This window comes from Chelonoidis abingdonii, chromosome 5, assembly GCF_003597395.2.
Source record: "Chelonoidis abingdonii isolate Lonesome George chromosome 5, CheloAbing_2.0, whole genome shotgun sequence".
In the NCBI taxonomy this organism is placed as follows: Eukaryota; Metazoa; Chordata; order Testudines; family Testudinidae; genus Chelonoidis; species Chelonoidis abingdonii.
In genome coordinates this window covers 61,491,439-61,517,525 of record NC_133773.1, presented here as the reverse complement: position 1 = coordinate 61,517,525, position 26,087 = coordinate 61,491,439, and the positions used below count along the sequence as shown (strand labels likewise).

Sequence of the window (26,087 nt, the reverse complement as noted above, 5' to 3'; positions counted from 1 at the left end):
CAGTTAGTTCCATACGTTAGTTATACATTGTGTAAAATCAAAAAATCCTGTTATGACTTTCAAAAAAACTGTTGCTGTTCAGTTTCATTGATAATATCCTTGTAGTTGGAGCAGGAAAATTAGAGTGCCTGATTTACATTTTGAATTGTTAATTATTTTGTATATCTCTCTATCATGTCTTCTCTCTAATTTTATAAGCCCATTGTTTTGATGTCTTTGTATAGAACATTTTTCCTTGTCCACTTACCATTCATTGTGTTCACCTCTGAATCATCTCTCTTTCTGCTATACCTTTTCTGAAACGAGGTGGTGAAAAATCAAGACAATATTCCAGAAGAGGGCATATCATTGGCAATGCCTTACAAAATGTAAAAGATGTAGCCGAATACACACTTAGGTCTACGTTTTTGATGTGTGCCTACCCAGAGATACTTTTATGAGGCTTGATTAGCTAAGGATGGGTTCTTAACACATCATGAAAATCAGAGTCCTTTAAAATGTGCCAGTTTGGGCATCTGAAATCAGTGTAGTCATTTCTGAAAATTTCATTCAGAAGCCCTGATCCTGCAAACCACTACTTCGTCTATGGTAGTTGACTTGAATGCTGCTGAGGACTTGCAGAGTCATATCCTAAGAAAATAAAATGGAAAAATCCCTTCTCCGCACCAAAGAAAGAAGGAGAGAAAAAAAATTGTCATACATAAACATTTACACCTTGCTCTTCCCAACCAAAATGAAGATTCTGTACTGCCACTTTTCTATCTACCTTGTAAGTGAATAATACTAAGCTTGTTGGCAATAATAGAACTACAGAGTGAAAAATTCAAGCATTTTAAAATGAGGCAATTTGCCTGAGGTAAGAGTGCATGCTCAGAGAACACAGAAATGCCCAGATAATTCCCCTCCATGAGAAAAGAAATAAAAATAAAAGCAGCGTGGTTGCCTCCAGTGGCTTTTCCTTCACATTTTACTAAAGGCTGCCATGGACACAGGGCAGATGAACTCGCGTATCTAGCCAGGGTCATCAGAAAGTGATCGTTCCATGCTGGGGAAGAATCCTCAGATTTCTGGATGACTCCTTTACTGCAGTAGGGAACTTACCAGTTCATCTTGATGTATTACCGGGCCCTTCAAGAAACTTTAAATATAGAGGTAGCTTAAAAATCTTCCTGTTGTAACTATGGCTGTTTCACATCACCAGGTACCCAAACTGCACTTCTCAGGTCTTTCTGCAGTAAATAGCTAAAGTTCATTGGTTCTCTGCCTTAAAAGATCTTACTACTAAATTTATGAAAAAAAGAGCTAGTTCTGTATGTGCTTACCATATTGCTGGTTGCTTTAAAAACCCAGTTTCCTGTATTTCTGTAAATTGAGTCATATATGCTGCAGCTTTCTCCCTAATATATTTTCAGTTATTTAGAGCTTCTATTCTGCAGCTTTCCCTGCAATTTTAATAGCTAGCTTTCTCATTGCATCTTTAACAGTTTTTTGCAGCCATTCTGTAATGCAAGAGAACCAGTATAACAGACATGGATGTTTTTGTATTAGTATGTGATGTTAAGCAATTCCTATGTTTTGTGAATAATTCTAGAAGTAAATAATAAATTTGAGGATATCTTGTACAACTAGCTTTCCAGAGCCTTCAAAAGATCCTTGTACTCATACAAGTTATTTTCCTTAATTGCTTAACAAGCCTAATTTTTTCCATCTTTTTCCCGTAGCCTGTTGAGTTGCTGATGGTGGTGAAGTATTGATCCATTAAAAAGGCTTGCAGTGAAGCTTTTTACTTGATGTAAGTTGTCTTTTTAATTATAGCTGTGCTGCTCTATAGTGCAAAATGCTGTAGTTAAGGTTGCGTCAGCACTTGCATTTTAAATCCCTTTTTCCCCCAGCATTTAATTCTAGGCTATATAAAAAAAAAAAAAAAAATTGCTCTTAGCTAACTTGTAACATGCGCAAGATGTTGGCCTTCAGGGGAAATTTACAATTGTAAAAATCTTGTATCAGTATTTGAGTTATTGAAATGTTAGCTTTTTTTTTTTTCCCCTGGTGCTCTCTTTGAACATATGTATGTATGTATGTATGTATGTGTATACCATCACATCTCTTCTGATTGTAAGTACGGCCCTGCATGAATACAGAATTTTTATCCGCAGATATAAATTGGTATTTGCAGAGTACCAGGGCTCTACCGAGAGCCACAGCAGCGAAAGCAACAGCCTGTTGGGCCGCCGCTCCCAAGAGTCAACGTCCCATGCCGGCAACTCCTCCAGCATGGCTCTACCACACCAGTCCCACCCAGTGCACTAGCGTGACCAGCGACAGCTGCCATGAGCCTGTTGCCCACCCGAGTGGGCAGGACTGGGACGGTACACCTATGTCAAAGGAGCTGCCGGCGTGGGGTTCTGGCTCTTGAAGCAGTGACCCAGCAGATTGCTGCTTTTGTTGCTGCGGTTCCTATTAGAGCCCTGTAGCTCAGTGGATACCAATTTATACAGCAAGTATACTCGTTCTCCCCTACACTGGCTCCTTTTCACCAGGCTGGGGCAAGGGGCTGGGGTGCAGGAGGGGGTGAGGGTGCCATCTGGGGGGGCAGGCTTTGAGGTGGAGCTGGAGATGAGGGGGGGTCAGGTGGCGGGGGTGTGGATAGGGGTTGGTGCAGTCGGATAGGAGGTCGGGCAGTTGGGACAGGGAGCACGGGAGGTTGGATGGGTTGGGGATTCTGAGGGAGGGAGTCAAGGGGCAGGAAGTGGGAGGGGGGCAGATAGGAGGCGGGGGCCAGGCTGTTTGAGGAGCACAGCCTTCCCTACCCAGCCCCATATACAGTTTCAGAATCCAATGTGGCCTCAGGCCAAAATGTTTGCCCATCCCTGGCCTAGGAGCTGGAGGGACATGCCGGCCACTTCCCAGGAGCTGCGTGGAGCTGGGCACAGATCCTGCCTGCCCTGCTGTAGCCGACTGGACTTTTAGCAGCCTGGTCCGCTGTGCAGACCAGAGCTGCCAGGGTCCCTTTCCGACCGGGCATTCTGGTCGAAAACTGGATGTCTGGCAAACCTACATATATGTCACAGTTAAGGGCAACTGCATCTCATAGACTTTAAGATCAGAAGGGACCATTATGATCATCTAGTCTGACCTGCACAATGCAGGCCACAGAATCTCATCCACCCACATTAGTGAGCAGTTATTTACCTCACTAGGGACTAGTCACGTGAGCAACTACTGCCCAATGTGATTTAGGAGCAACATAATCTGGCCCTAAATAGCAGAAAAAACACCAGTGTAAGTCTGTGACAAATTTTTATTTTGTCTGTGGTCACTTGAAAAGGCTCAAATCAGAACTGGGCAGAACAGAGCTGCTAGATGAAACCACAACTAGTTCTGGCTAGAAATTTAATAAGTATTCCACAAGTATTTTGATACTTCAGAACATGGGCCTGTGAGCCACCCATGGGCATTTCAGGTATTTTGATCTTCTGGCCTATAGCTATTAGCCGTTTTTTAATATCCTCTGGGTATAAAACTGAGAATGTAGTGATTTTTATCGTTGATTATTTCATTTGATTCATATCTGTATTCCCCCCTTCTGGGGCACCCACTCTGGGCTCTGAGCTTCTCTGCCATTACCTCTCTTGGGGAGAGACCTGTGTCTTTCTGTCTCCTGACCAGGCTGTCAAGACAGCACAGCTCCTTGATTTACACTGTGATATTCTCAGCAAGCCAGACTGCCTAAACAGGCCTGTGTCTGTGCTTTGCTGTCTCTCTAGAGGCCATGAACAATGTAATTGTTTGCAGTTACAAGTTACCACACTTGCTCTTTCTAAATAAGGACATCCATTTGGAAGGTGAAAGCATTACAGATAAAACATTTTAAAAACAGTAAAAGAACCTACATGTGTGCTAAAATGCTTACCAGAGGTCACCTCAACTTCAGTTTTAGAGTTGGGTAGGTGTCAGTCCTTAAAAACACACAGTTGGGTTTTCTCTTCATTACAAGTTCATAACTCCCTGTGATTTGGAACCAGAACACAAACTGAGCAGATCAGCCTATTTCTTTATATAGCTCAGGCCACTGATCTCCAGTATTGGAGACCAGGTAATCAGCAAACAGTGATTCACTCTTCAGGACGTAGCTTCAGGATGTGGGCAAATTAGAGGATTGGGTCAAAATAAATCTCATGAAGTTCAACAAGGACAAGTGCAGAGTCTTGCACTTAGGACGGAAGAATCCCATGCACTACTACAGACTAGGGACCAAGTGGCTAGGCAGCAGTTCTGCAGAAAAGGACCTAGGGGTTACAGAGGCCTCATCTGGAGTACTGTTTCCAGTTTTGGGCTCCACACTACAAGAAGGATGGAAAAATTGGAAAGAGTCCTGCAGAGGGCAACAAAAATGATTAGGAGGCTGGAGCACGTGATTTATGAGGAGAGGCTGAGGGAACTGGGATTATTTAGTCTGCAGAAGAGACGAATGAGGGGGGATTTGATAGCTGCTTTCAGCTACCTGAAAGGGGGTTCCAAAGAGGATGGATCTAGACTGTTCTCAGGGGTAGCAGATGAGAGAACAAAGAGTAATGGTCTCAAGTTGTAGTGGGGAGGTTTAGGTTGGATATTAGGAAAAACTTTTTCACTAGAAGGGTGGTGAAACACTGGAATGGGTTACCTAGGGAGGTGGTAAGATCAGGGTTGACAAAGTCCTGGCTGGGATGATTGAATTGCTGTTGGTCCTTCTTTGAGCAGGAGGTTGGACTAGATGACCTCCTGAGGTCCCTTCCAACCCTGATATTCTATGATTCAGAAGGCTGTTTTTTTGTGTAACCGGAGATAAAGGCATTTGCTAACCTCTCCCTTTGTTTCTCAGGAAATCTAATTCACTCTGTTGTTCCAGAAGTCCATTCTTGTCTGGCACACTTTCAGTATAGTTTCTTGACTCCCAGGCCTCGCATCACATCTCCCTCGCAGAGAAGTTACATATAGTCCTGGCCCGTGATAATACATAAACTTTGCATTTAATACAATGGACCCCAAAGATACTTAAATTTAATTTAATAAGGTCTTCCAAGGATATACAAGAAATTGCTTTATTTGTCACAATGCATTTGTCAGCAAGATTGAACAGTTCCCCACTATCATAAATTTTCTCCATGTTTAAGAACCTATACACAGGGATCAAGATACTTCTCAACCTTCTCCTCGATAAACTGAATGGGTTGAAGCTCCTTAAGCCTCACATCTTGAGACCAGCTCTTTAATAATTTTTGTGGCCCTCCTTTGAACTCTTCCAGTATTTTATTCTTCATGAAGTGTGATTTTCAGAAATGGATACAGCATTCTAGCAGTGGTCATACCAATTCTGTGTACAAATGTCAAGATCACTTCCATGCTTCTACTTTTGTTGCTCTTTTTTATACATCTGAGGATCTCATTAGCTTTTTGCCAGTATTGCACTGACAGCTCATGTTGAGGCAAGTACTTGTGATAATGCCTATGTCCTTCTCTAAGTCACTGTTTTCTAAGACAGTCTGTCATCCTGTATGTATAACATCTCATCCCACTCATTGAGATCTCCCCATTAACAACTACATTTTGAGATCTATCTGTGAGCCAATTGTTAATCCATCTAATATGTATTCTGTATAATTCAGTTTTTAAAAAAATCAAAATGTCATGTGATACTAAGTCAAATGCCTTGGAAAAATCTATGTATGATGTGTAAACACAGTTGCCTGTATCAACCAGATCTGTAACCCTGTTAAAAAAAAAAAAAAAAAAAAAAGTTTGACAATACCTGCTTTCCATGAAACCATGCTATGTAGGCTCTAGTTCTTTGATAGAGTCCCAAATTAACTGGTCCATTATTTTACCTGGGATTAATGTCAGACTAACTGGTCTACAATTCCCTGGGTCATCCTTTTCTCCCTTTTTAAATATTGGGACTACGTTGGCAGTCCTCAGCCCTTTGGAATGTCCCTTGTTTTTCAAGATTAGTTAAAAAGTCACATTAGCGGTTCAAAGTGCTCCTTGGTTAGTTCCTTTAAGACTCTTGGTTTTAAATTGTTCGAGTCTGTTTATTTGCAAATGTTAATTTTGGCAGATGCTGCCTCATATGCTCGTTTGTTACAGATAGTAATCATAATATTTTCTCTACAGAATCACAAGGGTTGGGTACATCCCCTTGTCTCATTCTAAACAGAGAGTAGAAATATCTATTTCACATTCCTGACTTTTCTACATCACTGTTTACAAGTTTAGCATCTGCATGTACTGATGGACCTATACCTGACTTCCCTTATCAGTTGCCTGCTCTTTTTTTAACTTATATTCATTGCCATTTACTTCCCCTTTTTCGCGTCCTTTATATATTTTATTTGTTTTATCACCACATTCACATCTCCTTTTAGCCAGATTGGCTCCTTACCCAGCATAACTTTTGTTTTTTAAATGTCTTTGTAGTCGTGGGTTTTTAGTTATCCAATAGGACAAGGAGTTCTCAAACTTGGGGTTGGGAACCCTCAGGTGGTCACAAGGTTATTACATGAGGGGTCATGAGCTGTCAGTTTCCACCCCAAACCCCATTTTGCTTCCAGCATTTAAAATGGTGTTAAATATATTAAAAAGTGTTTTTCATTTATAAGGCAGGGTTACACTCATAGGCTTGGTATGTGAAAGGGGTCACCAATACAAAAGTCTGAGAACCACTGGAATAGGTTGTACTTGAACAATTTCCAGTTTTTGTTAGTTTCCATTTTAAATTTGTTCCCAGTCAGTTTTGCCAAAAACTGCTTTAAGTTTTGGAAAACTGGTCCTTTTAAAGTTCTAAATATACTTACTACTAGTTGGTGACATATTCTGTTTTTACAAAGTAAATATAACTAGATCATGCCTTTTTTGTTTGTTTTTCACCAGAAAGGTTAGCAGTGATTGGATGACTAACATTGTGAACAGGGGTATAAATGGGGTAAAATCAGAGGTGAAAGTAAGCTGGTATGGTCTGGTACAATGTACTGGCAAGAGCTGGTACACCATGCCAGACTAGATCAGCTTCCCGGGCAGTGATTTAAAGGGCCTAGGGCTCCAGCTGCTGCGGGAAGCCCTGGGCCCTTTAAATCACCGCTGGAGCTCTGGCAGCCAGGCTCGGGTGGGGATTTAAAGGGCCCGGAGCTCCAGCCGCTGCGGGAAGCCCCGGGCCCTTTAAAGTGCTGCTGCTGCAGCTCCAGCAGTGGGGCTCGGGCAGCGCTTTAAAGGGCCATGGGCTCCCCACAGTGGCTGGAGCCTCTGGCTCTTCAAATCACCGCCCAAGCCCGGGCCCTTTAAAGCACTGCCAGGCTCGGGCGAGAATGTAAAGGGCCTGGTGCTCCTGCTTCTGTGGGGAGCCCCAGGCCATTTAAATTGCTGCCCGAGCTCCGGCAGTGCTTTAAAGGGCCCTGGGCTCCCCACAGCAGCCGGAGCCTCTGGCCCTTTAATTCCCCAGCTGCCGGGCTCGGGTAGGGATTTAAAAGGCCCGGGGCTCCTGCTGCTTTGAGAAATGTAAAGGACCCAGTGGTACTGCCTCTGCGGATAGCCCCAGGCACTTTAAATCACCGCTGCAGCTCTGGCAGTCAGGCTCGAGCGACACTTTAAAGGGCCCAAAGCTCTGCAGTGGCCGGAGCTCTGTGCCCTTTATTTTGCCCCTGAGCCCCGAGGCTCCCAGCTGCCTCTGCAGCTGGTCGCTCTGGGGTGATTTAAAGGCCCTGGGGCTCCCAGCCACAGCCGGAGCTCTAGGGCCTTGAAACACCTATTCCGGTTGAGGCCACGCCTCTTCTGGTTGAGGTCACGCTCCCACTAAGGACTCCAGCATACCGGTAAGTTCTTTCAGTTACTTTCACCCCTGGGTAGAATCTGAGGCTAAAATAGGGAAAGAACAAGTTAAGAATTATTTAGACAAGTCAGATGTCTTCACCAGCAGGGCCGGATGGAATATCCTAGAATACTTAAGGAACAGGCTGAAGAGATGTTTGAGTCATTAGCAATTATCTTTGAGAACTTATGGAGAGAGAGGAGAGATTCGAGAGGACTGGACAAGGGTAAGAATAGTACTTATTGATAAAAAACTGAATAAGGACAATTATAGACCATCAGCTCAACTTCAGTACCTGGAAGATAATGGAGCGAATGATCAAATAATTGATTAGTAAACACTAAAAGATAACAAGGTGATAAGTAACAGTCAACATAGATTTGTCCAGAACATATCATGTCATACCAATCTAATATCTTTCTTTGACAGGGTAACAAGCCTTGTGGATCTGAGGAAGCAATAGATGTAAGTAAGGATGGGTATAAACTGTTCAGGAAGGACAGATATGGGAGGAAAGGTGGAGGAGTTGCATTGTATGTAAGAGAGCGGTATGTTTGCTCAGCACTCCAGTTTGAAACTGGAGAAAAGCCTGTTGAGAGTATTTGGGTTAAGTTTAGAAGTGAGAGCAACAAGGGTGATGTCGTAGTGGGCGTGTGCTATAGACCGCCGGATCAGAAGGATGAAGTAGACCAGGCTTTCTTCGGACAACTAACTGAAGTTTCCGGATCACAAGCCCTGGTTCTAATGAGGGACTTCAATCACCCTGACATCTGCTTGGAGAGCAATACAGCAGTGCACTGACAATCCAGGAAGTTTTTGGAAAGAGTTGGGGACAAGTGCTGGAGGAACTGACTAGGGGCCGTGCGCCTCTTGACCTGCTGCTTACAAACAGGGAAGAATTGGTAGGGGAAGTAGAAGTGGGTGGCAACCTAGGCAGCAGTGACCATGAGATGGTTGACTTCAGGATCCTGACAAAAGGAAGAAAGGAGAGTAGCAAAATACGGATCTTGGACTTCAGAAAAGCAGACTTTGATTCCATTAGGGAACTGATGGGCAGGATCCCCTGGGAAGCTAATATGGCTGTATTTTAAAGAATCCTTATTGAGGGCGCAGGAACGAACCAACCCGAATTACAGAAAGAATAGCAAATATGGCAGGCGACCAGCTTGGCTTAATAGTGAAATCTTCAGTGAGCTTAAACTCAAAAAGGAAGCTTAGAAGAAGTGGAAATTTGGACAGAGAACTAGGGAGGAGTATAAAAATATTGCTAGAGCGTGCAGGGGTGCAGTTGGAGTTGCAGCTAGCAAGGGATGTGAAAGGTAACAAGAAGAGTTTGTATAGGTATGTTAGCAACAAGGATGAGGTCAGGAAAAGGGTGGGACCCTTACTGAATGGGTGAGGCAAAATAGTGACATGATGATGTGGAAAAATCTGAAGTACTCCAGTGCTGCCTTTTTTTTTTTTTTTTTTTTTTTGCCTTGGTCTTCACAGACAAGGTCAGCTCCCAGACTTCTGCACTGAGCAATACAGTATGGGGAGGAGGTGAGCAGCCCTCAGCGGTGAAAGAACAGGTTAAGGACTATTTAGAAAAGCTGGACGTGTACAAGTCCATGGGTCCAGATCTAATGTATCCAAGGGTGCTGAGGGAGTTGGCTGATGTATTTGCAGAGCCACTGGCCATTATCTCTGAAAATTCGTGACAATCGGGGAAGGTCCCAGAAAATTGGAAAAAGGCAAATATAGTGCCTGTCTTTAAATAAGGGAAGAAAGAGAACCTGGGAACTACAGACTCACTTCAGTCCCTGGCAAAATCATGGAGCAGGTCCTCAAGCAATCCATTCTGAAGCACTTCGAGGAGAGGAAGGTGATCAGAAACAGTCAACATGGATTCACCAAGGGCAAGTCATTCCTGACCAACCTGATTTCCTTCTGTGATGAGATAACTGACTTTGTCGGTATGGGGAAAGTGGTGGATGAGATATATCTTGACTTTAGCAAAGCTTTTGGTACAATCTCCCCCAGTATTCTTGCCAGCAAGTTAAAGTTTGGATTGGATGAATGGTCTGTAAGGTGGATAGAAAGCTGGCTAGATTGTTGGGCTCAGTGGGTAGTGATCAATGACTCCATGTCTAGTTGGCAGCTGGTATCAAGTGGAGTGCCCCAGGGGTCGATCCTGGGTCCGGTTTTGTTCAACAACTTTATTAGTGATCTGGATGATGGGATTAATTGCACCCTCAGCAAGTTCGCTGATGTCACTAAATTGAGGGGAGAGGTAGATACACTGGAGGGTAGGGATAGGGTCCAGAGTGACCTAGAAAAATTGGAGGATTGGACCAAAAGAAATCTAATGAGGTTCAGGAAGGACAAGTGCAGAGTCTTGCACTTAGGAAGTAAGATTTCCATGTAACACTATAGGCTGGGGACCAACTGGCTAAGCAGAAGTTCTGCAGAAAAGGACCTGAGGATTATAGTGGATGAGAAGCTGTATATGAGTCAGCAGTGTGCCCTTGTTGCCAAGAAGGCCAATGGCATATTGAGCTGTATTAGTAGGAGCATTGCCAGCAGATTGAGGGAAGTGATTATTCCCCTCTATTTGGCACTGGTGACGCCACACCTGGAGTATTGTATCCAGTTTTGGTCTCCATACTACAGAAGGGATGTGGACAAATTGGAGAGAGTCCAGAGAAGGGCAGCAAAAATGATCATGGGACTGGGGCACATGACTTACGAGGAGAAGCTGAGGGAACTGGGATTATTTAGTCTGGAGATGAGTAAGAGGGGATTTGATAGTAGTCTTCAACTACCTGAAAGGGGGTTCCAAAGAGGATGGAGCTAGCTGTTCTCAGTGATGGCAGATGACAGAACAAGAACGGGCAGTGGTTTCAAGTTGCAGCTGGGGAGGTCTAGGTTGGATATTGGGAAACACTATTTCATTAGGAGCGTGGTGAAGCACTGGAATGGGTTACCTAGGGAGGTGGTGGAATCTCCATCCTTAGAGATTTTTAAGGCCCAGCTTGACAAAGCCCTGTCTGGGATGATTTAGTTGGTGTTGATCCTGCTTTGAACAGGGGATTGGACTAGACGACCTCCTGAGGTCTCTTCCAACCCTAATATTCTGTGATTGTAAGGTTTTCGTTACTGTCTCACATGACTTTCTCATAAGCAGACTAAGGAGATACAGCCTAGACTAACCTACTGTAATGTGGGTGCACAACTCGTAGAGAAACTGAATTCAGAGAGTTATCAATGGTTTACAATCAGGCTGGAAGAGCATATTGAGTGGTTTCCTCCAGGGATCTGTCCTGGGTCTGATTCCATTCAGGATCTTTTATAAATGATTTGGATAATATCGGAGAGAGAATACTTATAAAGTTTGCAGTTGATACCAAGCTGGGAAGGGTTACAAGCACTTTGGACAGGATTAGAATTCAAAATGATCTTGATAAACTGGAGAAATGGTCTGAAATAAATAGAATGAAATTCAATTAGGACAAATGCAAAGTACTACACATAGGAAGGACTAGTGAATTGCAGAAATACAAAATAAGTAGTGACCGCCTTAGATGGTGTACGGCAGAAAAGGATCTGAGGGTTAAAATGGATCACAAACTAAGTGTGAGTCAACAAATTAATACTATTGCAAAAAAAAGTGAATACATCATTCTGGCTGTATTAGCAGGAGTGTTGTAAGCAAGATACAAGAGAAATTCTTCCACTTATAAGACCTCAACTGGAATGCTGTGTCCAATTCTGGGCACCACAGTTTGGGAAGGATGTGGACAAATTGGAGAGAAGCCAGAGGACAGCAACAAAAATGAGTAAAGGTCTAGAAAGAGGAGGGGGATCAGTTGTTCCTCTTATCCATCGAGGACAGGACAAGAGGTAATGGGCTTAAATTGCAGTAAGAGAGATATAGGTTAGACATTAGGAAAATCTTCCTAACTGTAAGGGTAGTTAAGCACTGGAACAAATTATCTAAAGAGGTTGTGGAATCTCTGTCATTGGGGATTTCTATGAACAGATTAGAAAAACACCTGTCAGGGTGGTCTAGATTGGGGTCGGCAACCTATGGCACGCGTGACAATTTTTAATGGCACGCTGGAGCCTGCCGGGACTCCAGCATGTCACTAAAAATCCTGCCTAACCTGGCGCGCTCTCCTCTGCCCTCCACTTCCCCCGCGGGGGCAGGGAGCAGAAGCATAGCCATGCGCACGGGGTGGGCAAATGGCCCCACTCTCCCGGCATGGCAAGCCGCGGGGTCCGCACTCCCGGGCCAGAACGCAGGGCTGAACGCAGCAAGCTGCCGGCCTCTCCCCCACCTTATCCCCTCCCCTGGAGCCCTGCTGCTGCGCGCAGCGCTCTGGAGGTTGGGGCTGCGCACTCCCGCGGGGCAGCGTTTGGCTCCGTGGGGAGGCAGACACGCTCCCCGCTCAACCGGAGGGTCGGGGCTGTGTGCTCCCGCGGAGCAGCATATCTAGCTGTGTGTGGAGCATCCTGGTAAGGGGCCCAGGGCTGGGGGGGGTTGGATAAGGGGTGGGGGAAGTTAGGGGACAGGGAGCAGGGTGGGTAGGATCCCAGGGGAGTGGTTAGGGGCAAGGGGGTTGGATGGGGCATGGGAGTCCCTGGGTTTGTGAGGGGGCAGGGGATGAATAGGGGTCAGGGCAGTCAGGGGACCGGGAGCAAGGAGGGTCCTGGGGGGGGAGGTTAAGGTGGAGGGTCCTGCAGTGGAGGTTAGGGTGGGGGTCTCTGTCGGGGATGGTCAGGGGACAAGGAGCTGGGGGGGTTGTATGAGTTGGGAGTTCTGGGGTCCTGTCAGGAGGCAGGGGTGTGGAAAGGGGTTGGGGCAGGCAGGGAGTTGGGGGGGTTGGATGGGGTTGGGAGTTCTGGGGTCCCTGTCAGGGGCAGGGAGTGGTTGGATAGGCATGGGAGTCCCGCGGGGTCTGGCTGGGGATGGGGTGTGGATGAGGGTCGGGGCAGTCAGGGACAGGTAGGAGGTAGAGTCCAGTCTGGGGACAAGGAACAGGGAGGCTTAGATAGGGGGTGGGGTCCTGGGGGGCAGTTTGGGGGCAGGGGGTCCCAGGAGGGGGTAGTCAGGGGACAAGGAGCAGCGGGGTTGAGAGTTTTTTAGGGGGCAGTCACCCAGCACTCCCTGAGCCCTGATTCCCCGAACCCCCCACACACACCATGCCCTCTGCCCTGACAGCCCCGCACCCTCCCAGGCCCCTGCCCTGAGCCCTGTACCTCCTCATACATACCCAGCCCTCTACTTGACTCTTCATCCCCCCCCCTGCAACCTAGCCCTGACTCTGGCACCCCACCCATACCCAGCGCCCCCTCTGCCCTGACACCTACACCCCTCACATACCCAGCCCCAGCCCTGAACTCCCAGCCCTCTGGTCCTGGCTCTGGCCAGCCCCCGCACAGCCCACTGCTGGTCTGGGGTTCTGGCTGATGGACCCTTGCCAGCCGGGGTCCCGGCCGCAGGCCCCCGCTCAGCCCGCTGCCGCCTAGGTGAACAGAACCCCAGACCAGCAGCGGGCGAGCGGGCCGGCAGAGTAAGATCAACATTTTAATTTCATTTTAAATGAAGCTTCTTAAACATTTTGAAAACCCTGTTTATTTTACAATACAACACTAGTTTAGTTATATAATATATAGACTTATAGAGAGAGACCTTCTAAAAGCCATTAAAATGTATTACCGGCACACGAAACCTTAAATTAGAGTAAGTAAATGAAGACTCGGCACACCGCATCTGAAAGATTGCTGACCCCTGGTCTAGATAATGCTTAGTCCTGCCATAATGCAGGAGATTGGACTAGATGACCTGTTGAGGTCTCTTCCACTCCCACGTTTCTATGAGTGTATGATCACTGATACCTAGGCAACAGTCATTGCTCTTTCTTGTGTGTCCGAATAAGGAAGAATATTGAATTATGCCTATGTTGGGTGGAGGATTTTAGGTTAAAAATTATTCTGTTTAGAAACTGTAAGAAAGTTTTGTTACTGGCTGCATAAGATGTCCAGCACAATCTCCCTCAGATTATAGTCCCCTTTGATATGTTTTTCCTCCTATATATTATGGATAGATTTTTAATGAGCATTTTGTCCTGTTCTTTATCCAGTGGTTTTCAATCTTTTTTTCGTTTCTGGACCCCTAAAAATTTTCAGATGGAGGTGCGCATCCCTTTGGAAATCTTCGACATAGTTTGCGGACCCCAGGTTGAAAACCACTGTTCTAGTCTGATTAAGTTGTCTGAAACAGATATCCACCAATACCCCATCTTCAGTCCATAAGCATTCAAACTATTCTCATTCTTGTTATTTTTAATCCTTAATGACTAATAGGTAATTGCGTTTTTGATGTGAAGTGCCACCTTCCTTCCCTTTTTTGCCCCCATTCTAGCCTTGCAAAGCAAGGTTTATAACCATCGATTTTAACATCCAAATCATAAGACCCAGCCCACCAATGTTAAAAGTTCTTTGTGTGATCCCATGGTCACTCCCCCACCGTAGTGGCTCCCAGATTCATTATTCCAATCTACTTCTTTCCTTCCCCCCATTCTGGCTTTTGTCCCTGTATATTTGAATCAAGCAGCTGCCTCTTCTCTTCTGCTGGCAGCCATGCAGCGTGGGTAATTAAGAGCATGAGAGACAGGTTTCCTGCTTACCGTTTTGGTGCCTAGCCCCACCCAACCTGGAGCAGCTGGGATCAGTCTTCTCAGGGAAAGTCCTTCTGAGCCCCCATAACTCTGGGCTGGAGCATACACAACTACTGTCTGGGGACGGTGCAAGTGCAGGCTGGTCAGCACTAGGAGCTGAGGGGCTTCAGCATGCTTAGTGAGGATGGACTCTGAAGATTTTAGCTTTTAAGCTCTAGCAACCAGTCTCTACTAAGCATGTTCAAATTGAGATTTTTGAAATGCTTATAACTCATCCAAATTTGGGTGGAATTTCACAGGGACTACAAAAGGCACATTTTTGACACAAGTCCAAAGCATGGGGGCACTAGAACATTTCAAAGAAAAGATTTGAAATATGAGGAAATGTCAGTACAATTTTGTCGTATGCCATCTATATACAACAGAATGTGTAGTTAGACAAGAGGTTTTTTTAGTTCATGGTGGAAGAAAGCTTTGTTTCCTACAGTGAGGTAAGAAGGATTATTTACAGGGTGGGCTTGGTTGTTCCTGTTATCTCTCTACTCTTGGTTTGAGCCTCTTTTGAGGCCAGCTTTCTCCTCTTTGGGAAAGGAGAATAAGCTGGCTTCAATGTTTACTTAAAAACCCATGCAAATTTGAACAATCCTCTGCCTGTTCTCAAAAACTCGGATGAATTTGAGTTAAAGAAATGGTCTAACTTCCTTGTGACAAGGGAGGGTTGGTCAACTAGATGAGACATTTCCCCCTTTTCTTATTATCTTATGGGCTAAACCTTGTAGCTAAAATGAAGAATACTGAGCTCTCTTGCCAACTCTACCCTGAGCCTGCTTCTCCATTTTAAAAGAATAAAATAGTTTCCTACTGTTCACTGTACTTAATTGTAACAGTGATTCAACGTTTAATTTGATGAACTTTTATTGTACTTACAATGGTTTTGATATGCTTACTTTTTCTTTCCTGACATAGCACATCTTTTATTGAATTGTTTTCAGTATTGGTTGTTCCCTATTTCCAATTCCTCCTCTCCAATCACTTGTATCTCTTCCTTCTTTTCTTACATTGTTGTTCTTCCCTCTCCCCCTTAAATCTCTGTCCCCTACTTCTCTCTTCCAGTTCATCCCCTTACTTTTCCCACCCACACTCAATCATATTCAGATGTCCTCCCTCACCTTGCAAAAAGAATGGAATGTCTGCTCTTCTCCTTGCTGTCTCTTCTTCCCTATCAGGGAAACTTGTAGCAAGCAGCTCTTGAGCCCCACTTATACCATTTGTCTGCTCTGAGCTTCCACACAGTATGAGCCCGTGGTATTTCTAAGCCCTCTATTTGTCATTGATCATCATTACCAAATCTGGCAATGTAAAATTACAGTGACAGATGACACTTCTATTTTAGCTTTAGCTTCTTCTTGTGTTAGTAAGATGATTTAGGTAGCTTATCAACAAATATTGCTTCAGTGATGAGTCAGCAGAGTCCAGTATGGTTATTACTGGATATAGCATATAACATTTGCAGATGATGCCAAGCCAGGAGTGGTTGCAATACTTTGGAGGACATGATTAGAATTAAAAATGACCTTTTTAAATTGGAAAACTGGCCTGAAATGAACAAGATGAAATTCAGTAAAGACAAATGCAAAGTACTACAGTTAGGAAGGAAAAGTCAAATGCACAGTTACAAAATGGTAAATAAGTGGGTAGGGAGTAGTACTGAAGAAAAAGATTTGGGAGTTGTAGTGGATCACAAAGTGAATGAGCCAACACTATGATGCAATTGCCCAAACAAAAAAAGGGCTAGTATCTTTGTGTCATAGGTAAGGCCTGGGAAATGTTCCATTCTACTTGACACTGGTGAAGTCTCAGCTGGAGAATTGTGTCCAGTTTTGGGTGCCACACTTCAAGAAAGATATGGACAAATTGGAGAGAGTTCAGAGAAGAACAAAAATGATAAAAGTTTTAGAAAATATGACCTATGAATAAAGGTTAAATAAATGGTACGTGTTTAGTCTTAAAAAGACTAAGGAGTTCCTGATAAGTCTTAAAATATGTTGAAGGTCATTATAGGGACGACGGTGATCAGTTGTTCTCAATGTTCAATGAGGATAGGACAAGAAGTCATTGTCTTAATCTGCATCAAGGGAGATTTAGGTTAGATATTAGGAAAAAATTTCCAACTCCAAGGATCATTAAACACTGGAATAGGCTTTCAAAGGAGGTTGGGGAGTCCCCATCATTGGAGGTTTTAAAGAGCAAGTTAGACAAATACTTGTCAGGTATGGTCCAGGAATACTTGGTCCTGCTTCAGTGCAGGGTGGGATGGACTAGGCGACCTCTTGAGGTTTCTTCTAGCCTTACATTTCAATTATTCTGTATAAGAGAGCTTGATAAATAAACTAGAAAGTGGTGTTCTTTGATTGTAACTGGTTCCTTCTTTCACTTTTTGGAGTCTGAAGGAGTGATGGCTTGTGGTTATTGCAGCAGATTGTGTTAGGACAAGCAGCAAAGAGTCCTGTGGCACCTTATAGACTAACAGACGTATTGGAGCATGAGCTTTCGTGGGTGAATACCCACTTTGTCGGATGCTTGTAGTGGAAATTTCCAGGGGCAGGTATATATATGCAAGCCAGAAGCAGGCCTAAGATATAACAGCTTATTTCAATCAGGGAAGATGAGGCCTCTTCTAGAATATTCTAGGAATATTTTCTGGAATAAGATAGATTCTAGACCATCATACTCCAAAGAAGGAAAAAGCCATCAGACCACTCGCTTGAATTAGAGGAAGTAGGTTGTGATTCATGTTGTGTTGAGATTTCATCTGACATGCTGAATTCTATTTCTTTTACTTGCGTTGATCTGGCAAATGTTTATTTCACAGTTAACATTTGATAAATCGTGTAAACAATAATAGAATACCATTTATTTAAATATTTTTGGATGTTTTCTACATTTTCAAATATATTGATTTCAATTACAACACAGAATACAAAGTGTACAGTGCTCACTTTATATATTTATTTTTATTACAAATATTTGCACTGTAAAAAACAAAAGAAATAGTATTTTCAATTCACCTAATACAAGTACTGTAGTGCAATCTCTTTATCATGAAAGTTGAACTTACAAATGTAGAATTATGTGTACAAAAAAACTGCATTCAAAAATAAAACAATGTAAAACTTTAGAGCCTACAAGTCCACTCAGTCCTACTTCTTGTTCAGCCAATCTCAGACAAACAAGTTTGTTTACATTTGCAGGAGATAATGCTGCCCGCTTCTTGTTTACAATGTCACCTGAAAGTGAGAACAGGCATTCACATGGCACTGTTGTAGCTGGTGTCGCAAGATATTTATGTGCCAGATGCGCTAAAGATTCATATGTCCCTTCATGCTTCAACCACCATTCCAGAGGACATGCATCCATGCTGATGATGGGTTCTGCTTGATAACAATCCAAAGCAGAGTGCAGACTGATGCATGTTCATTTTCATCATGAGTCAGATGCCACCAGCAGAAGGTTGATTTTTTTTTTTTGGTGTTTGGGTTCTGTAGTTTCTGCATTGGAGTGTTGCTCTTTTTAAGACTTCTGAAAGCATGCTCCACACCTCATCCCTCTCAGATTTTGGAAGGCACTTCAGATTCTTAAACCTTGGGTTGAGTGCTGTAGCTATCTTTAGAAATCTCACATTGGTACCTTCTTTGCATTTTGTCAAATCTGCAGTGAAAGTGTTCTTAAAATGAACAACATGTGCTGGTCATCATCATCCGAGACTGCTATAACATGAAATATATGGCAGAATGCAGGTAAAACAGAGCAGGAGACATACAATTCTCCCCCAAGGAGTTCAGTCACAAATTTAATTAACACATTTTTTTTTAAATGAATGAGCATCATCAGCATGGAAGCATGTCCTCTGGAATGGTGGCCAAAGCATGAAGGGGCATACAAATGTTTAGCATATCTGGCACATAAATACCTTGCAAATGCCAGCCAGCTACACAACTGCCATATGAACGCCTGTTTTCACTTTCAGATGACCTTGTAAATAAGCAGGCAGCAGTATCTCCTGTAAATGTAAACAAACTTCTTTGTCTTAGCAATTGGCTGAACAAGAAGTAGGACTGAGTGGACTTATAGGCTCTAAAGTTTTACACTGCTTTGTTTTTGAGTGCAGTTATGTAACAAAAAAAAGTCTACATTTGTAAGTTACACTTTCACAATAGAGATTGCACTATAGTACTTGTATGCGGTAAACTGAAAAATACTAATTCTTTAGTTTATCATTTTTATAGTGCAAATATTTGTAATATAAAGTAAGCACTGTACACTTTGTATTCTGTGTTGTAACAGAAATCAATATATTTGAAAATATAGAAAAACATTCAGAATATTTAATAAATTTCAATTGGTATTCTATTGTTTAGCAGTGCGATTAATCACAATTTTTTTAATCTCATTTAATTTTTTTGAGTTAATTGCATGAGTTAATTCTGATTAATGGACAGCCCTTTGTATAACCATTGAACACAGACTGTCAGCATCATGTGACAAAATATACAAAATGAATAGCCTTAAATCAAACTCTAATAAGTTTTCAAGCAGCATTTTTATTTTGCCTATCTGTAAATTTCAGTTGTAATCGATGGAAATATTGTTTGTGGGTTTGTGTGTACAGTGAAATTGACATTTACTGATAGGAGTCAAATCCTTTCGAGCCTAGATAAAAAGCATTGTAAGGTTGCTGTGTGATCACCTTTCATCCCTTCACTGAGTTTTACAAATTAAATGTGTGGGCCTCATGGAAGGTTCTGCCTGCTGTGCTCTCCCTGTAACTATTGAAAATAGAAGATGTGTCTTCTTCATGTTGTTTATAGTTATTCATACTTTCTTTCTCTTTCTGGTTATGTCTTGCTATTGGCATTCCCATTGTAATGGATTTGTGAACTTTCCATGCAAGGAAGAACACAAAGTTATTTTAGCTTACCCTAAAATGTCGTCTTTACTTCTAGGAAGAAAGTGCACAGATCTATCCCTACCAGCACGAATATTAACGCTCTGAGGGTAGCCTATGTTTTTACATTTCTCCCACCGCTGCCCCCCCTCCCCCCATGAGATTTGTCCACTGGTGTTAGAGATGGAATTTGAAGTTGTCTAAGGGGAAGAAAATGTTCATACGTTTTTCTTGCTATGCTTAATTACTTGTTTAATGCTTAGGGGGAATTAGCTCTTCAGATCAGCTTTATAAGTATCTCAAACTGACTTGGTCTTTAGGGGTGTTGCCACTTTCAGTCTGTCTTGACTGACAGGTCTGGTTCTGCCTCCAGGAGGAGCAGAGTGGGATGGTCCATTGTAATCATCTATAGACTTTCCCATTAGAAGAAATAAAATTTTAGGTAAATTGAGATAAGTTTTCCAATTATAATTGCAAGGTTTCTGCTTTTTTTGCAAGTCATGGAATAGCTGTTCTTCCTGTTCTACATAATGTGATTATAAGCAGCGCTCTGATTCTCTGCTTATGCATATTTCAACTGAAAATACTGCTTTTGGAAAAATGGGCATTTTTTGCTGTTTTGTTTCTTGCTTCATATTTTGCTGCCTGTCATAGGATAGCAGTTGATTGAGTAAGTAAAACCTGATTTCCCCACAACCAAACCCCTCAACCAATAGCAGTCATGGATGAGTTGTAAATTAAAATGTTTACTCTACTATACCAATAAAAATTCTGTTGTTTTGCCAGTTCCAACCTTTCCCTGATCTTCAGTGCAAGTTGAATTTGTCAGATATCTTGCTGTTGTGGGATTACTGTAAATTTTCAGATCTAATATATTTAAATTCTAAAATTTTGTGAAGCATAATATACCAAACTTGAAAATAGCCATCATTCATTCTATTCCATTCCATTCCATTCCATTCCATTCCATTTTGCAGTAAAACATTACTCGGAGAAGAGTTTTATAATTTTTGGTGTCTAATTTTCTTGCTTTACCCTAAACCGTTAATGTTACTGAAACTATATAGCATCTTTTCTTCAATGGACCATGAAGAAGCACAAGGGCCAGTAATTCAGAAGAATCAATCTTTACCTGTGGACCAGGCCTACAAAACTTTGGACCTTTGACTAGCTTGGCATTATAAAGTGAGTGTCCTGCTGATGACAATGGGAAGCTTGTATGAAGGGTGGGGATACATTATGGCTCTTATTTAGTTACTTTTGTTGTGCTAATCCTGCAGGCCAGGTCCCCATTGTGCCAAATACTAGATAAATATCTAACAAAATAGACAATCTCTGCTCCCGAAGAGCTCACAGTCCAATTATGAGACTATAGGCAGCAGGCAGAACCAATAAGTAGACTGGGGAAGCACAGAAATAATGAAATTATATTGATAAGCATGATGTGAAGTGTGGGTAGCATTCCAGCTGCCTATTATGATCGAGGCTTTTTTTTTAATTAATTTTTTTTTTTTCCCTGAAGGCTTTTTTGTAGCCTTCACATATGAGAAGGATTTGAGAGAGGACAGTGAAGTGATTTTGGATATTTATAGAAAGCTGCTCCCATGAATGAGGGATGGCAAGGGAAGAATGCAAAGATGCCTGTTGGAAATTTATTAAAAATATGGAAGAATGGAATAATTTTTGGAATGAAGATTGAGGTCATTGTCTTGGTACTGTATTAGAAATGATAACTAAGGCAGGAATAGTCTATGCAGGATTTCAAGTTTAATTAGCAAAGCTGTTGTTGCATTCAGTATCAGTGGGGAAGAAACATAATGGGGGTCATCCACTACTCCTTTTGCCCTTTATTTGGTAATTTGTGTATGCAAATACCTGATTTGTGCACCCATTTGGGGTAATTACATGCATAAATTAAGTATTCAGTTACACCATAGTTATTTAAAAATCTGGTCGTTAAATTGCCAGTTAAGACATCATTATGATAAAAAGAAACATTTGTTCATACCTACCTTAGGCCTTGTCCACGTTATATGGATTTATCTCAGTTTTAGTCCTTGGTGGCTAGCCATCATTGTAGCTGCACTGGTGCAATTCCCAGTGTAGATGGGCTAAGCTACTATTTGCCACAGTAAATTTATTCTGATTTCAGGTGAAGGTGAGTTTCATCAGTGCCAGTAGTGGCTTTGTCTATCTGCTGTAGGCTTGCATTGGTGCTGTACACTGATGGTTGGCCATCAGCGACTACAATTTTCTTTTCAGGTTAAGACCACGTTCATCCTTCAGTTTGGAAGGTATTTTCACAATTAAAACTGCTAGAAGACATGCTTTTTACAAAAGCGTCTATTGTGCAGAATCTGCTTCTTGCTAAGTTGCTTTGCTTGTTTCTGTCGCCATGAGAGGTGCATAGTATTGTCTGTCACTTCCTACTTGGAGTCATACACTTTGATTTGTTTAAGATCAGATTAATTATATTCTGCTTTGGATCCCAGTGTGACCCATACCAAGTATCTGCTTTATATTACTTGGCTTCTATAAACAACCTCATGCAAGCACTATGAACCTTGTTTTAACAAAGGTTGAATTTATTAGGTTTGTGTACAGATTAACTTGTTTACACATATAGGGACTGGGCTCTAAAATGAAAAGAGTGCTGGGACAGTAATTAAGCAGTCTTGAAATCTGATGTTTCTGAAGGCCAGAGTAATGGTAAATAAAAATAAATCTAGTCAATGGCCTACACCTAATAACTTTTAAACACTTGGATTTTGGGAACCTTTTAACAATTAGTGTCCCAAAGAATGTAGCTAATACATTACAAGGACATTGTTGATGCTTGGACTTCCCTCATTCCTCACTGTATACGAAGTTTTAAATATTATTAAATTAGGGAATTGAATTATTGGTCTTTATGACCATGTTCTTTTCTTTTGTGTGCACAAAGCCAATTCTAGAAGCAAAATAAACAATCCAGTGCTAATGTTATGAAGTGTCCATTCCTGCTGTTGCAGCTGTTACTAAATATAAAAATGTGTTATGCTAGCTAGAACATTTATTTCTGAGTCCTCTTTTCCTAAACTCTGCATAATAAAGTAGATCAATAATGCACTTTCTTGGCTATGAATGCTGCACAGTTCTTTTCCTGCCTGTAGTACCTCTAATCATTTATCTCCTGTTACTCTCCTCCTTAGGTCTTATGCTGTACCATGTATTCTACACTTCATGCCTCTTCTCTTTATGGTTCTTCTGCCTTTCTCCGGTGCTGCCTTATATACCTGGAATATTCTTTCTGATCCTGTATGTCACACAGCTTCTACTTCATATCCATTCTCCAAACCCACTTTTTTCCACATCAAACATAAAACTTTCCTGTGCTAATACTTTGAAATAATTACCTTAACTAAAGTAAAAGGAACTAAGAGGATGCTGATGCATTTCAAGCAAGTAATTACATAATTTTATTTAATGTAGTCCTTCACTCTGCCTTACATGATGTTCCCAACCCTAGAATCGAATAAGTTTAGTAATGAAGGTAGATATATAGATTGGTAGAAAGTAGTGTAGTTAACTTGAAGTAGTGGAAGAGGATTGTAGAAGTCAAGCTAAAACATTTCTATTGGGATTTCATATTAAATATCAGCATGTGAAACTAAGCTGATGGCTGTGTGTGGAAGGTGAAACTTACATGTACACCATGAAAAGCAAACTCAAGTAATATTCTGTTCAAATGTTCAGAAACTGTAGATGCAAAACTTTCAATAAAGGTACTGGTGCTTTTAGTGATACTTTGGACCTTTCAGCAACTGAGTCTTGTTAGTGCAAGTAGTAAATGATAATATAACAGCAATGTAATGTGTGAACAAGCCAGAATGAGTTCATTTTCTGTCTCCATTGTAGGGAGGCATTAACGCTTTGGGACCAATACATTAGACATCAGGTGCGTAATTACTTGTTTTGTTGTTGCTGTTATTAGCTGAGCATCCCAGAAGCACTATGAACAGCTCACAAAGCAAGTAAAGCCAGCTGCTTCCTGGAAAAGTGTAAAATCTTGATTTGTCGTGACACAAATGGGGTACACAGACAAAAAGGGAGTGAAGCGGATGGAACATACAAGGATGAAAATATGGTTACTCAATGAAATATCTGCTCATCTAGTTGATTAGGCTTTTTTAAAATACTTTGATCATATAAACTATGCATTCAACGGCCCTTAATTTGACCAACTATGAAAATCTTCTATCAAATTACTTAAATCTCACGTAGCCTCGTTGGCATGAGTCATCCCTTTTATCAAGACCGAGTAGTGAAGTCTATTCAGCAACAGCGAGCTATCAGTTCAGAGCTTGATTCATGAGAAGCAGCATTCTGAAATATCCCTGTATCTGCTGTGGGGCAGGAGCCAATTCTGTGTCTGTCTTGATGTATTATTCTGGATTAGAGTTGAGATTTTATGTTCATTTTCACTTTGGTTTTTTTTTTTTGTTTGTTTAAAAAAAAATTCAGGTGCTATTTATACATTATAAATAAAGTAAACAAAACAAACAAGCCAAACTGCAGGTTTTTAAATTGACTCTAGTGTATCTTCACACTGATGTGTGCCAGTGATTCTACCCACTTTCATTTAAGGAACATAAAAGTTCACAATTGGCATATTATATACCTATTAATTCATATGCTTTCCCCTTTGCTGCTATTGTATTATGGTCTTTTTCTTGCATCTTATAGGAGATTGTAGAAGTTCTGGCATTTGTCTAATCAGTTATAATCTTAATCAATGCAGCATGCTTTTGAGAGAAATGAATGAGCAAGCCCTAAGTACAGCACAAAAAAAGGGACCAAATTTTGCAGCAGGTACCCCCAATTCTTTGGCATTAGCTCTTAACTTCTTCATCAGTGTTAATTTATAATATCTCCATTTATTAAATTTTTACCAAACAAGAATTAAAAGTAGTTTTTTCGCTTTGAAAATTTCTGATATGTTTAGTCATTTTCTAGTTCATTATGCATGTAGATAAGGTAGTTGCCAGCAGTTAGTCTTGAAGGGGCAAACCTCAGGTTCCATTATAACATGGATCTAATTCCTGTAATAGAAGTTAGCTATAATAAATCCACATAGTGGGTCCTATGTCCACTCTTTTCAGTTTGATAGGTTGTGATTAACAGCTACCCTGAGGTGATCTGGGTTGAAATCCTGGGCTTGATTAAGTCATTGCCAGTTTTGTCATTGACTTTAATGGAGCCAGGATTTCACCCCAATGCTGTTTTTAATCCCGTTTTGTTTTTAGTTAAGAGGATCAGCTAATATATCAGCTTGTGTTGGAGTCCTAGGGAAGACATTAAATGTGTTTGTTGACTTGTAATAATCTATATTGCAGTGTTAATCTTCCTGATGTTGTAACATTGTGCTATCACCATTTCCATTATAACATTTGTAGATTAAGTTTACTGCTTTTTGACACAATTTTGCACTTGTGTAATTTTTTTAAAATGACTGAGTTAAATTATATTTTGTAAGCATATTCTAAATGGTCTTTTCTCTGGGTATTTGGAGGTTCATATGTAAAGTTTTAAAAATGGCTTAAATCTGCAGAAGTTTTTTATTTTCAAAATAGTATTACAAGACTTTATTATGTGTCAAAACAAAATCAACATTCAAGATCATAGTATTTCAGAGTTTTTATTTTCTGGGTAAATGATACACATAGAAACTAGTGTGTATGTGGCAGAAGTGAGATGTCTTCAGTGAAGAATATTTATGCATCTTTGACTTAAAGCATTCTGTTCATATTTGGAAAAAGTAATGGGGTAGTTATTTTGAAGTGCTGTGCCTTATCATTGTGTGAGTCATCTGCCACTGATGAATACTGACAAGCCCAGGCCTGCTTATATATAAAACATTGTCATGGAGATAATCAGGGCAAAAAGAGGAAAAAATGTTTAGAACTAATAGAAAAGATTTTGTGTATAGTTGCTGTCCTGTAAGCATTTGGCCATACTGCCCGCTTACCTGTTACGGACTATGAAAATGGGTCCCCCTGGGTATGTCTACACAGCAGACTGCATATCTGTATTTGGTCTCTTGCACCTTTTGTTCCTGCAGCTCTTCCTGGGTGGTGATTTTTCAGTTAAATAATTCCTGTTCCATCTCTTGAGTCAGTATCTATCTTAGATGCATATATAGTCTTCATCATTACAGTATCTTTTATGCATCTCACTCTCTTTTATGCATCTTTGCAACACATCTGTGAGGTAGGAGAGTACTAGTATCCCCATTTTACAGATGGAGAACAGAGACGGCCAGATTTTAAAAAGTATTTAGGTGTCTAAAGATGAAGATAGGTGCCTAAGTCCCATTGAAATCAATGAGTTAGGCAATTGTGTGCTTTTGAAAGGTGCCTAGTGGGGTTATCATCATGTTTTGGTCCCTAAATACCTTTAAAAACCTGGCCTAGGAGGTTAAGTGGCTTGCCCAAAGTCACATAAGAAGATGTGGTGGAGCAGAAACTTCAACCCAAGTTTTCCAAGTCATAGGCTAATGTCCTAACTATTGGACTATTCTGCCTTTCTGTCACCAAAACAAGGTTAGCAGGATCACTATAAACATATTAGATAGATTATAATTCCAGTAATTTCCACTTCTCTT

At 41.6% G+C, this 26,087-nt stretch overlaps 1 protein-coding gene across 5 annotated transcripts in view; it reads left to right on the top strand.

Annotated features, from left to right (window-relative positions):
* The window catches only part of FBXW7 (F-box and WD repeat domain containing 7), a 278,287-nt gene that overhangs the window by 87,291 nt on the left and 164,909 nt on the right, over window positions 1-26,087 (top strand). For 3 of the 5 annotated variants that reach the window (XM_075066325.1, XM_075066328.1, XM_075066329.1), the window contains one exon: window positions 1,722-1,792. The exons of 1 other annotated variant lie outside the window; for it this stretch is intronic. The gene's annotated coding sequence lies outside the window, so the exon portion shown is untranslated. Of the gene's footprint in view, window positions 1-1,721; window positions 1,793-8,042; window positions 8,064-26,087 lie in introns of those variants that run through there. One more of the 5 variants, XM_075066326.1, reaches the window with a different exon arrangement.